We start from the raw sequence: 12377 nt of genomic DNA on the forward strand, positions 1-12377 counted from the left end.
AGCACTTTGCCTGTCTGACCACGTGCATGTTGAGAGGCACTGTCCTGAGGACAGGGCCCTGGTTCACAGGCAGTGTCCTGGTCAGTTCCAGGTTCCAGTGTCCACAGTGGAGTCTGTGTCCCCTTCAGTGCTAGCTTGGACAGGGCAGGGCTGCTGATGGTATCTGAAAACAAAAGCTGTGAGGTTTTTTTTTTTTTTTTTTTTTACATAGATGGTTGATTTCTAATTGGAGAATGGAGGATTTTGAAGTGGTTCAAGGCATATAAGACAGCTTCACTTCATAATTGGTGCTATGGTTTGGATAACTGTCCCCCAGAGTCCCATGTGCTAAACTTGGTCAACAGCCTGGAGCACTGTTGGGAGATGGCGGAACCTTTAAGAGGTGGGGACTAGGGAGAGAAATTTAGGACACTAGGGGCACACACTTGAAGGGGATGTTGTGACTCAAGCCTCTTTCTCTCTTTTGCTTCCCAAATGCCATGAAATTAATAACTTCCTCCACCATGGACTCCTAACATGATGTTCAGTTTCACCATAGGTATAAAAACAAGAGGCCAACAATCCATGGGCAGAAATACCCAAAACCATGAGTCAAAATAAACCTTTCCTCCTTATAACTTGATTATCTCAGGTGTTTTGTTACAGTAGCAAAGTTGAACAGCTGCTGTGCATGATATTCATTTTTATCTCTCCAATTCATTTATTCTTTCTTTGCCCAAATGCATTATGTGCTGTCATCCTAGAATGTTTTAAAATAGACTTGACTGATTTTATGGAAAAATGACAGTTATAAAGACTCAACCACTTTACACCACGACCCTACTATTTCTTGTATGATCCTACAAGAGAAGAGACAACAAGATCAGGGCAGAACAACATGTTCTCAGAAAAGAAGTCTTCACAAAGTGGGTCCACCACATTTGTTACTACTTTAGAGTTCAAAGATCCTGTCTGTTCTCTTCTCAGAAGTTTTCAAAATTTACAGTGCTTTAAGGCAAAAGTCCAGGGAGAAACTGAGGACATATCCATGCCTGGAATACTTCAAAACTATGGCAGAAAAAGTCAGGCAGAGGGACAAATACCTTAATCACTGTAATTTTGGAGGCTGAGGTAGGAGGATCACATGTTGATGGAGGCCAGCCTGGGCAAGTTCAACAGATGTTATCTCTAAATCAAATGAGAAGGACTGAGGTATAGCTTGGTAGAAGAGTGAGGCTCTGGGTTCCATCCCCCGCACCACACCACACAGTAAAAAGAGAAGCAGGAAGGGATGTAACATTATCCTTGGTGAGATCCCACTGGAAAGGCAGGGGAAGCCACAGGGTTGCTTGCTGGGAACTCGCATTTCTAAAAGTCAGAGGGGCCCTTCTGGGATGGGGATGTCCGACCTGGCCCTGCAGTGTCTGTCATCAGGAGCACCTCTGGGGCACAGGACCCTGTGACTAAACCACTGCCTCTGTCCTGAGGGCTGAGCACTTAACATTCCCTCAGAAGAGCTCCAGACTAATGCTAAATCTTCCCAGGGCTGCAATACTTTAATCATGGTTTCTCAGATTTATGTTTAAAGCAATTAAGGAAATCTGTGAAGTAAGGACACAAATTACCAGATGAACAGTTGACATTTAGTGCCCATTATTAGTGATTAGAGAGCACTCACAGCAGTGGGATTGGTGGACTCCTAGAAAGCAATCTCGAGTTATTCAGAACTGGAATTCTGGAGCAATTAGAGATCTAAATAGAAAAGAGGTTTTCTCCATTAAGACAGCTCTGACTTGGCCATTATTCAATTATGGATGAGCTGGAGTTGGAGAGGAATGAAACCTTTCTCATAAAGAAACGGGAAGGAGGTGAAAAGTAGCACCAGTGACCAGAACCCGGACCTCTCTTTGTATCACCTAATCTAAACCCTGGAAAAAAGTGACTGAGTTTCTTGTGTGAGTTCAACCGCCTCTTCATTACCTACCAGCATCCTGCTCTTTAACTGTAGATTGGCAATTACTAAGCAAAAAAAAAAAAAATAAGCACCCAGTGAGCTGGAAAATAAATGCAGGGCTTAAAGTACTTGTATCAATCATTGTAAAAGTCTGAATCCATTATTTGATCAAATGGTTATCATTGCTATTTTTGTCTCCAAGTGGGCTGTGGCCCTGAACATCACCTGAGGTATTCGCCATACCTGTCAGAAGCAGACCCCATCAGGGTGAGTGACAAAGAGTCCCCCAAAATTTCACCTCAGGGGACCCCACCTCCTCAGCATGAAATTCTTCTCACAGGAGTGAACACTGGACCCCAGCAGAAGTGAGAAATCTGAAGGCTTCATCCCACAGGCCCCAAGGCAGCATGAGACAGCTGTGAACCAGGGTTTGGAAATGTCACAGATGGTGACTTGAGGAGATTGGGGGTATAAAAAAAGGTGAATTTCCTTGGAAAACAACGGTGGAAAAGCTTGGGGGAAGACAGTTGACAGCTCATATTCTGTGATGCCCCATGGACACTTGGTTTAATAGACAAATCCAGGAATCCCCTGCCGGGAAGCGTCAACCAAATACCCAGCTCCCTGGACAGTTTGTGGTGAGGACCGAGCCCTCTCATGCTCATTTTCTTGGTTTATCCCAGGGGATGGGGAATTCTTGCTGACCTCCTGCTTGTGGGGAATGGTTTTCTCCCAATTACATGCTAGTAGGTTTAAAAGCTAGGGAGGCAATAAGAAGAGTCATGGCATCTCAAAATAAATAGCCAAAGGATGTGTTAAAAAATAAATAAAGATTTCAGTGTAATCAGAACCCTGAAAAAGCCTTCTAAACCCTCCCTGCTGTTCAGATCACTGGGTGCTTCCCTGAAAGAACTTCAGAAAATTAAGGAGGGAGAAGCCCAACTCTTTTGAAAAAATGCCTCTTTGCCATAAGCTTTCATGTCTGTGGAGTGATCCAATCAATATTTTAATAATACTAGGAAAAACAGAGCCAGCAGCTATGCGTGTGGGCACAGGATCCAAGGAATAATGGCCTTCTGGCTCTCCTGCCTCTGTCCTTGTTTACATAGCAAATGAGACTGGTGTCACCCGCCCTTGGAAAGCTGCCCTTTCAGATCTGACATTGAGTTCATCTGGTACAAATAGAAAACCTTGAGGAAATGTGAGCCTGTCTTCTGCAGAGGTCACCGCCTGTTATGTACACAGACAGCCCCTTTCCTACCCTTGCTGGGTCCACACACCCAGCCAGTTGCTCCCTGGTCCTCCCTGAAGCTGGACCTGCAGTCATCTCTCACCCCTGGAGTCCCTAGGTGATGGACCCAGGATGCCCCCGTGCTCCCGAGGGCCATTCTACTCTGGCTCAGGAGAGGTCCTGTGCTGCGTGGACTGTCACTCTCTGTGGAGGCCTGAGTTAATCTGCCCCTGTTCACCGCTGTCAGCCCAAGACTCATGAGGAGGAGCCTCTGGCCAGTCACAGTGGTGCACGCCTATAATCCCAGTGGATTGGGAGGCTGAGACAGGAGGATCACAAGTTCAAAGCCAGCCTCAGCAAAACGAGGCACAAAGCAACTCGGTGAGACCCTGTCTCTAAGTAAAAAATACAAAATAGGACTGGGGATGTGACTCAGTGGTGGAGTGCCCCTGGGTTCAATCCCCAGGACCCTCCCCCAAAAGAAAACAAAATGGAGCCTCCACACCAGAATTGCAGACCACTGCCTCACTGTGGAGATCAACCTGGTATGCAGAATGTCCCTGTGCACACATAGTGTCCTGGTGTGGGTCTTACTGTTTGAAAAATTGAGAATGATCCCAAACATCTACATGAAGGAGCAACTAGCAATTAGTCAATTGAGGTTTTCTTTCTGAAATATTGGACGGTCACAGCCCTAAGAGTGCCCAAGTTACAGCTTGTCCATGATAATGGAAAATGGAAGGGAAAGAAGAAGGTTAAGTGACTGTCATTCATCATTAGGCTACTGCTGCACAGTCTTTGTCTAGTTGTAGAATTATGCCCCTTCCAGGTGTGTCCCTCTTCCATGTCTGAGTCCTTAGATTGTGACTCTTGAGATCAGGCAAAGGCACATGTGCCAGGAAGAGGAGAAGAAGGTACCCTCTGTTTGCTCAGCTAACTGGCTAAGTGTACCCTGAATGAGAGCTGGGGACCTTAAAGTCAGCCATTTCAGTTTATTTGGAGCAAAGTAACATCTAAAGTCACATTAAGGGCCAGGTGTAGCTCAGTGGTAGAGCATGTGCTTAGCATGTACAAGGCCCTGGGTTCGATCCCTAGCACCCCCTCCAAAGTCCCCAGAGCATGAACACATCCATGGAAAAAACACGATTGGAAGTTGTCATGCAATCTTTGCCAACAGGATCCAGTGCAAAGATGGCATGCCCTGAGCACAGACCAGTGCCGGAGGCACCCTCCTGGGCTGTGTGATCTGTTGCATTGTCCCCAAATGTCTCTGGGCTTCAGTGTCCTTGTTTGTTCACAATGAATGTGAGCCTCTTGGCTGCGGGTAAGAGTACATGTAATAATGAATTTGAGGGCACTTAGCAGGTGCCAGGCAAGTGTTCTCATTTTAAACTTTATTGCTTTTAGAGGTTTGGGAATTAGGTGTTGAGACATTTCAGAATTCTTCACCCCATGTGCAGAGTTCAGCAGCCTGACTCAAGATGCTGAGTCACAAATGCCAGCCACGCCCAGCCTTGGGGCAACTCCCAGGCTGTGGCTGTGAGATCTGCCCTTTCTGCTGCTGCCCTTGATACTTGGCTGCCTGAATTGTCTCCCCTCTGTTTCCCCATGTCCCTCCCTCCATTCCCAGCCCCTAGCACAGAGCCCTACTTCAGGTGTCAAGTAGACAAGATAGATTTTTGTGTTTGACCTAAACTCTTATCATGAAGCATAATTAAGCTTCCTTTTGAGGAATCTTGGCAATTTCCACCACAGAACTGACAAACAAATACACATTTGAAGTCAGCATTTTTGGAAACTGAGGTCTTCCTAGGTGTTGTTCCTCCATGTGCCGATCTGGTTTGATTGTTTTATCAGTGAGATAAGGAAGGGTCACAGCCATAGGAGGTACCCAGGCCAGTGTGTGCACATTGTGTGAATCAAACAGCAAAGTCATGAAATGATCCCACTCACAGTTCTGTTGCCAAGCTTAGTCAAAGAGGAGTAGATGGGAACTTCCTTGACCTGTTAGAAATTAAGTGGAAAAAATGGTGAAATGCTGGACATGTTGCCTCAGGTTGAGAACGAGGATATCTGCTTACACCACATCCATTCAACGTTGTTCTAGAGGTTGCAGTACAAAGTCCAGAAAAGTAAGCCCAAGTTATAAAGACTAGAAAAGAAGAACTAAAGCTGTCTTTATCTGCATATCATGATTTGTGCATATAGAAAATTTAAAAAGATTCACATGTTGGGACTGTTTGAGGTGCTGAAAAAGGCTAAGTTTTGAACTGGATGATGGTTATCCAGGTGTTTATCCAGGTAAAGTCACTGATATTTAGATTTAATGTGAATTTTGTTTTATATAAACTGTACCAATGCTTTTCAAACAAGTTTGCAAATTTGACACTCCTCTTGGAAATGCAGAGCTTAATTCTCCTCTGCTTGAATGTGGACTAAGTGATGCACAGCAGGTCGACAGAGGTGGCAGAAGCCATGCTGGTGGCTTCTGAAACTAGGTCATGAAGTGGATGTAACTTCCACCTGACACTCTCTGTCTCTCTGTCTCTGTCTCTGTCTCTCTGTCTGTCTGTCTCTCTCAGAATGCTCACTCATGAAGACACTCCAGCAGTCTGGTGGAGATGTGTGTGGCCAGGGACTGAAGACTCACACTGACTTCCAACTCCACCTCACCAGGCAAGGGTGCTGGCCAATCTTCAGGTCGATGCCCCAGCTCCACAAGCCCTCAGACCTTGCACTCCTGCTGACATTGTGACTGACACTTCATGAGAAACCCTGAGCCGCAACCTCACCTAAGCGGCCCTATGAACAACTGTGATAGATGATAAATGCTTATTGTTTTCTAAGCCAGACAGTTTTGGGGTAATTTGCTACACGCAGTAGATGATACTCTGTTCAGTTAGTTATTTATAACAAAGATACTTCATGACTGAGAACAGTTGAGGTGTTTGAGCTTCTTTTCATTTTATAATCTAATCTGTAAAACCAGTTTTTTGTGCCATGCACAAGTCTTTATTGAGATGAAAACATACCTAGGTCTGAAAATATAAAGTCACAAGTAATATTATATTATTCATTTTCTAGTTCCCTTTTTCCAGGTTGCGCCCTGTATTAGTTGGCTTTTTTGATACTGTGACTAAAAGACCGGACAAGAACAATTTCAGAGAAGGAAAAGTTTATTTGGTGGAGGAAAGCAGCTCACATGATGATCAGCAAGCAGAGAGGGACTCCACCTGCCAGACACAAAATATGTCCCCCAGAGCCATGTCCCCAGTGACCTGCCTCCCTCAGCCACGCCCCACCTGCCTGCAGTTTCCACTCAGTTAATCCCCATGGGGCATCAGTTCAAGGATTGGGCTAAGGCTCTCCTAAACCAATCATTTCTCCTCTGGACCTTCTTTCATGGTCTCACACATGAGCTTTTGGGGGGACACCATAACAGACCCCAAATGGATCCAAAGCCTCCTTATTTTTGGAACATGTTTTCTATAGCCACAGAGGGTGACTTTGGAACAAATACTGAGTGAGAATGACATAGCTGAGGAAATTTCCCATAGTGACAATCCACGCATGGCAACAGGGGCCTTCGCCAACCTGCCTGTGTCTGAAAGAACAGGGAGGGAAGGCTGCCTGTCTTGATGGACATTCTTTGGCCTCTTGCTAGTTGTATTTTGGTCTCATTATATTGCTTTCATCTTTCTAAACTAGGTGCTGAGTCCTCTTCTAGTTTATGCTTTTGAACTGCCCAGAAATCAGGTTTGTAGTCACTGAATGGTGACAGGACATGTTTGGAACAGCATCCCCAGGGCTGCCACCAGGGCTCAAAGAGCACCTTCGGCTCCTGCTGTTCTTGCTGCAAGACAGAGACTCATACATACACTGAATGATCATCACAAAGCACAGTGGTCTTCCTCCTTGCTTAGTTCTCAGCACTCTGAGGCAAAATTTAATTCTCAAACAAAGGCCAGAATTCACAGCCAGATTAAGAAAGTTGCCTGGTACCTTCCAACTCAGTGAGTGTCACTTCTCTGTGCTCCTTTCACACCCTTTTCCTGGGTTCTATGATCTTAGCCTATGTTTGTTAAGTGAATACTTTATAATGCATGATCGTGAAAAATTCTAACAGCAGAAATGGTTTAAACTAAAGGGCTGGGACTAAGGAACACCCAATGACTGACTATTGCTCCTAAGAATTACCCTCAAAAAATATCACCACCTCTGTCCAGCCTGTGCATGTGTGTGTGTGTGTGTGTGTGTGTGTGTGTGTGTGTGTGTGTGTTAAGGGCATTGATCTTACCTAAAAAGTCAGGAGAAGTTCAAGGACAGAAGAAATGCATGAATGGGCAGCATTGCCCTGTGCCTCTGGGAGGACTGTGGTCAGCGACACTATGATGCCGTCACACCTTTGTCCTAAGTGAAGTTGCCATGCAAAAGACACATGAAGGGAAACATGAGCAGGAACAGCCTGAGAAATACAGAAACCAGTGGAAATGATCTGTAAGCTGAGAAAGGTAAGGTTTGACAACAAAGCCCTTAACTGAAGGAGATACACGCCCAGAGTGCTTATGTCAGGAGAGAGAAGTGTGTGCATAAGGATCGGAGTGGAAATTAGTGTGGAATAATAATTGTGATGAGGATGATGTTATAAATTTATGAAAAGAACATGATTATCACATACTCTGTTCCCCTCTGGACTTTGGAAGTCCTTCCAGAATCCATAGAAGGTGAGACTCCTGAGGCCAGATGACAGAGCCTGGGAAGATTTCCTTTGTTTTAAACAAAGGGACATTGGAAAATCTCCATGGAGGTCAATTACAAAGCTTCTGTGTGTTGCTGTTAGTATGAAGCTGAGCTTCCTGTTCTGCCCCAGCGGAAGCTGTGATCATGGACATGGAAACAGATGAGCCGGGCCAAGGCCGAGGAGGTGAGAGTCACGGAAGGGAAAATGCGGTGGAGATGATGAAAAGCAGATTTGTAGGTCAGAAGCGGGGAAACCCAATGGGACATGGGAAATGTGGGGTGCAGGACATTTTGGTCACTGAACCTTTGCCTCAGTGGGGCCAAGGCAGGGCATGGCGCTGGTGGCAAGGGACAGCTGTGAGGAGGTTTCAGGCAGTGACCTCACTGCGGGCACCTGCCTTTCTGTCAAGACCTCCCGGGCCAAGAGCCTGGGGAGTTATCTCAGCATGCACTGATCCTATGGAGGGGGCCTTCTGCATTCTGATCCTCCCTTTGATCCAAGAGATTAGTGTGTTGTTCTTCACCACTTTCTCCCCAGGAGGGTAGGGCAGCAGGATCTGGAGGAATCCCTGGGGGTAACTTGGAAGCAGAAAGCATCCATCCTAGCTTTCCCCCAAGATTAAGTGAAACTCTGCAGAAAACCAGGACAAGCTGCTGCTCCAGTTTCAGTTTGGGGCCTGCAGAGGACATTCCAGACACGGGAACAGGCCAGCCTGGGACGCGGCTCGTGGGGCTGTGGCTTGGGTTCTGCATGTTCTCGGACAGTCCTTGCCATCCTCAGCTGCCACTTCTCAGACTTTTGAGCAGCTGGACAGTCAACACACACTGAAAAACCATGGCAGGTACAACCCAGTTCCAAGTGTCTCAGGGCCTAACAAACACAGGTCACATTTCCTGTACTGCTCATGGCTTTGCCTGTGGCACAAAGTGACAAGAAGATCTTTGTTCATACCTCTCCAGCCTGCCTTGGTAGACATCACCTCTGAAAATGCCGTGGTGACTGTTACCTGGAGAAAGTGGAGCTGAGCTGTTCATGCCAAAATCAGATGTCACATCTGACCCAGGCCCTGCCGAGGGCTTTTGATGCCTGCACGTTTCCCCTCATCTGTAACACCCAGGATGCTGTCGTTGCTGCTTCTGCTGTCAACCTCTGATGTCATGGGCAGTGCCCCAAGCAGGAAGGGTCATGTGAACGTGGGCTGTTCTTGCAGCAACAGGGTGTGTCACAGTCCTTGGACCCATGAAATCCCAAATCAACCTTGTCTGGCCCCATCGGTGGGTTTTCTGGAATCAGGTCTGACTGGGTTTTCCATGAGCTCAGTGGTGGTAGACACATCTCAGTTTCCAGGGAAACCCATCTCCACACCCCATAATCGACCCCAGATGGGGGAAGTGGCTTCTCTGCATATTTGGCAGGGCAGGATCGTGTTGAGTGTCTACTGCCAAGGAAGCTCTGCATTTGTTTCCAGAAATTACACACCACTCAAGAAGCCTGATTCTGGGTTCAATACATTCAAAACTTTGATGACTAGAATCAAAGGGAAACCTACTATTTAAAAGCCAACAGGGGGTTTCCTCTGAAGTTCAGGTTAATAGTTGTGGAGAAATTGCTCTTTTGCTTGAGACAAGAAAGAAAAGGATACCGCACTGCTGGTTTTGGTGTTTGTTCCAAAGGCGAAGCCATGATCGGGCATTCTCCCGTGTTCAGGAAATGCAGAAGCACATGGTTTTCTATTGTATGTAAAGGTGGTCTTCGCCAGGGGCAGATCTGCCTTTCTTCATTTGCATCCTTACTCACTTACTGAACTAAAGTCCACCATGTACCCAGTGGTGCCAGAAGGGTGACAGACACCATCGATAGTCACATAGCTCCTGATGAGGGGCTGAAGTCAGGGTGAGTGGGACGGGCCGCCAGCCATAGTCTGGGAAGGTCTCTGAAGAAGCCACTTTTGAGCTGAGATCTGAAGGACCAGTCAGAGTTCATCAATTAAAGGGGGCGGAGTCCACTTCCACAGAGTCGAGGGCAGAGGACAGCCTCACAGTACCTGGGTACTGATCTTGGTCCTGAGACTAGTGGGGTGACTGGAAGGCTTTCACCAGGGTGGTGACATAATTTGTGTTTAATATAATCCCCCTGGAGTGGCCTGGAGAGCAGATGGAGGGAAGGGGCTGTGGCTGACCCATTGGGAATGCATCAGAGCGCATCAGGAGAGGGTTGCTCACCACTCGGGCTAGGATGTTGAGACTGAGGGTGGACCTGAGAAAGACCAGAGGGCAAGTGGCCGAGCTTGCTGATGGGTCACCAATGGGTGGACGAGAGAAGGAATGGTCAGGAACTAGCTCCCAGTATCTGGACAGATGGGATGGCCGGAGTCGGGCTGGCAGCACAGAGAGAAGGGTCAGAGTCAGGGACAATTCTCATGATGGACAGGTCGACTCTGAGATGAGATTTGCAGTTGCCTGGGAGCAGGTTCTGGAGCACTGGCGCGTTGACTCAGGTTCACCAAGTTCACACTGAGGTTTGGTAGGGACTTTGGCAATAGACCCTGATACACAACATGACATTGTTTTCTCCTTTGTGTGTTTGTGGGTTTTTCATTAGTGCATCATAATCCCATGTCATAGTGGGACTTGTTACATACTTGTGTGTGCACGTTACTTGGTCAATATAATCCCCTGGACCCCACTGCCCCTCCTTCCCAGGTCACCTTTCTCTTTACTGCTCTGCCTTCTGTATTCGTGGGACTCCCCGCACACCTTGCATGCACACGCAGGGCCCCCCACCCTTTTTTTCCTCTCTAGCTTTCCTGGGTGAAAGAAAACACATGACCCTGGACTTTCTGAGTCTGGCTTCTTTTGCTTAACATGGTGTCCTCCAGTTCCATCCATTTCACAGCAAATGACATAGTTTCATTTTTCTTTGTGGCTGAATAAAATGCCATTGTGTAAACATGCCACGTTTCTTTATCCATCCGTCCGTCGACAGGCACCTGCTTATTCTGTGATTTGACTCTTGTGGATCAGCTACTCTAAACAGGTATGTGTGTGTCACTGTCACAGACTGTTTCTGAGGCGTGACTGTGGCTGGGCCTGTAAAGACTAAGGACCCCTCCCTAGAGAAAACAGGGAGCACCCTCCAGTCTTCCTGCATGTGCGTCAGGCAGGTCCCTCCACTGGCAGCTGACAAGCAGTTCCTTCCTATGGATGGCTGCTCCCAAAGAAGCCAAGCTGGCTTTGTGACAGAATCCTGGCTGAGCTGCCCATGGCGTTGGTGGCAAATGACATGGGTTTGGGTGCACATGGCTGGTGAGCCATCTGTGTGTCCAACCCTGGTGGGAGGGCCTCAGACAGCTTCTGAAAGGTCACCCTGCAAGGCAGACACCGGGTGCCAAATGGTGGAAGCCGATGATATGGATGGTCACAGGCTGGAGCGTCTGGGACAGCTGCCTTTCATTGAATGATCTTGGAAAAAAACAACCAGGAGATCTGCCTGATGCAGAAGTGGCACTGTGTCCACCAGCTCCTCCCTCTGTCTCCCTCTGTCATTCCAAAGACCATCCCAGACTTGCCCAGAATGAAGCCCATTTCTTATACACGCTCCCCTGATGAAAGATGTGTAAAGGCTCCCACTGGACAATCAGATGTCAAGGAGACAACACACAGGCCGCATCACCAGGCCACCAAGCATGTGATGGATGCCTGCGATTAGTCACACGTGCCTCAAGAAGTAAACATGCTGGATCGAATGGCAGGCAGCCTTTTAATTGTGCCCCTGGGCAGAGTCTGCAGTGTAGAGTGTTCGGGCCAAATTCTGGGACATGTTCAGAACTCCCTGGAAGTGGCTGGTCCTCTTCAGTTTAAAAGTGGGTAAAAATATGAGAAAAAGCACATGCAGTGAGACCTCACCTTCAGATCTGAGGGTAATCATGTGTTGAGGAAAACTCGATCTACAGAAGTCGAACAAGATGACCTTGACAGGTCCCCAAGAAGACGCAGTGGCATACCAGTGAGGCTGCACAAACAAACATGGTGGGCTGTCTGACAACAGGAGGCTGATGGGACCCTGGAGCAGGGTGAGAAGGACCCAGGCCTTGCAGCCCACCCCACACGCAACAGCACCAGGGGCTTCCAGGGAGCTACTCCAATGATTGGTTGTCACCTAATCAAAATATTCCTTGCTCTGAATTGCTGCAAGTCATTCAGATTTACATAAACTCTCCACTAGGTTAGTGCCAATCTGTTCAGGAGAGTCTAAACCACATGGGTTGTTCCCACGAGTGCCCAGATGGTGGGGCCGCTGGGTGTTTTACTCTTGCCATTAACGGTAGTTTAGTTAAAAAGGACCATTTTGAATGTGAGTTCTTGGTCTCCCTGGAGTCCCATTGTGTAATTATTCTCTTGCGATGGCTCTCAGACAAAAGCTCAGTCTTTGAAAGGTCCAAATCCGTTCTACTCTTCTCTTACTGGATGTCC

General features: G+C 47.3%; 1 non-coding gene across 1 annotated transcript; it reads left to right on the forward strand.

Annotated features, from left to right (window-relative positions):
* The first annotated feature begins 4192 nt into the window (after positions 1-4192).
* On the forward strand, positions 4193-4267 carry Trnaa-agc (transfer RNA alanine (anticodon AGC)). Its single transcript has one exon. It is a non-coding gene; the product is annotated as a tRNA-Ala (tRNA).
* Positions 4268-12377: the final 8110 nt, after the last annotated feature.

The sequence above is a fragment of the Sciurus carolinensis genome, unplaced genomic scaffold, assembly GCF_902686445.1.
Source record: "Sciurus carolinensis unplaced genomic scaffold, mSciCar1.2, whole genome shotgun sequence".
In the NCBI taxonomy this organism is placed as follows: domain Eukaryota; kingdom Metazoa; phylum Chordata; class Mammalia; order Rodentia; family Sciuridae; genus Sciurus; species Sciurus carolinensis.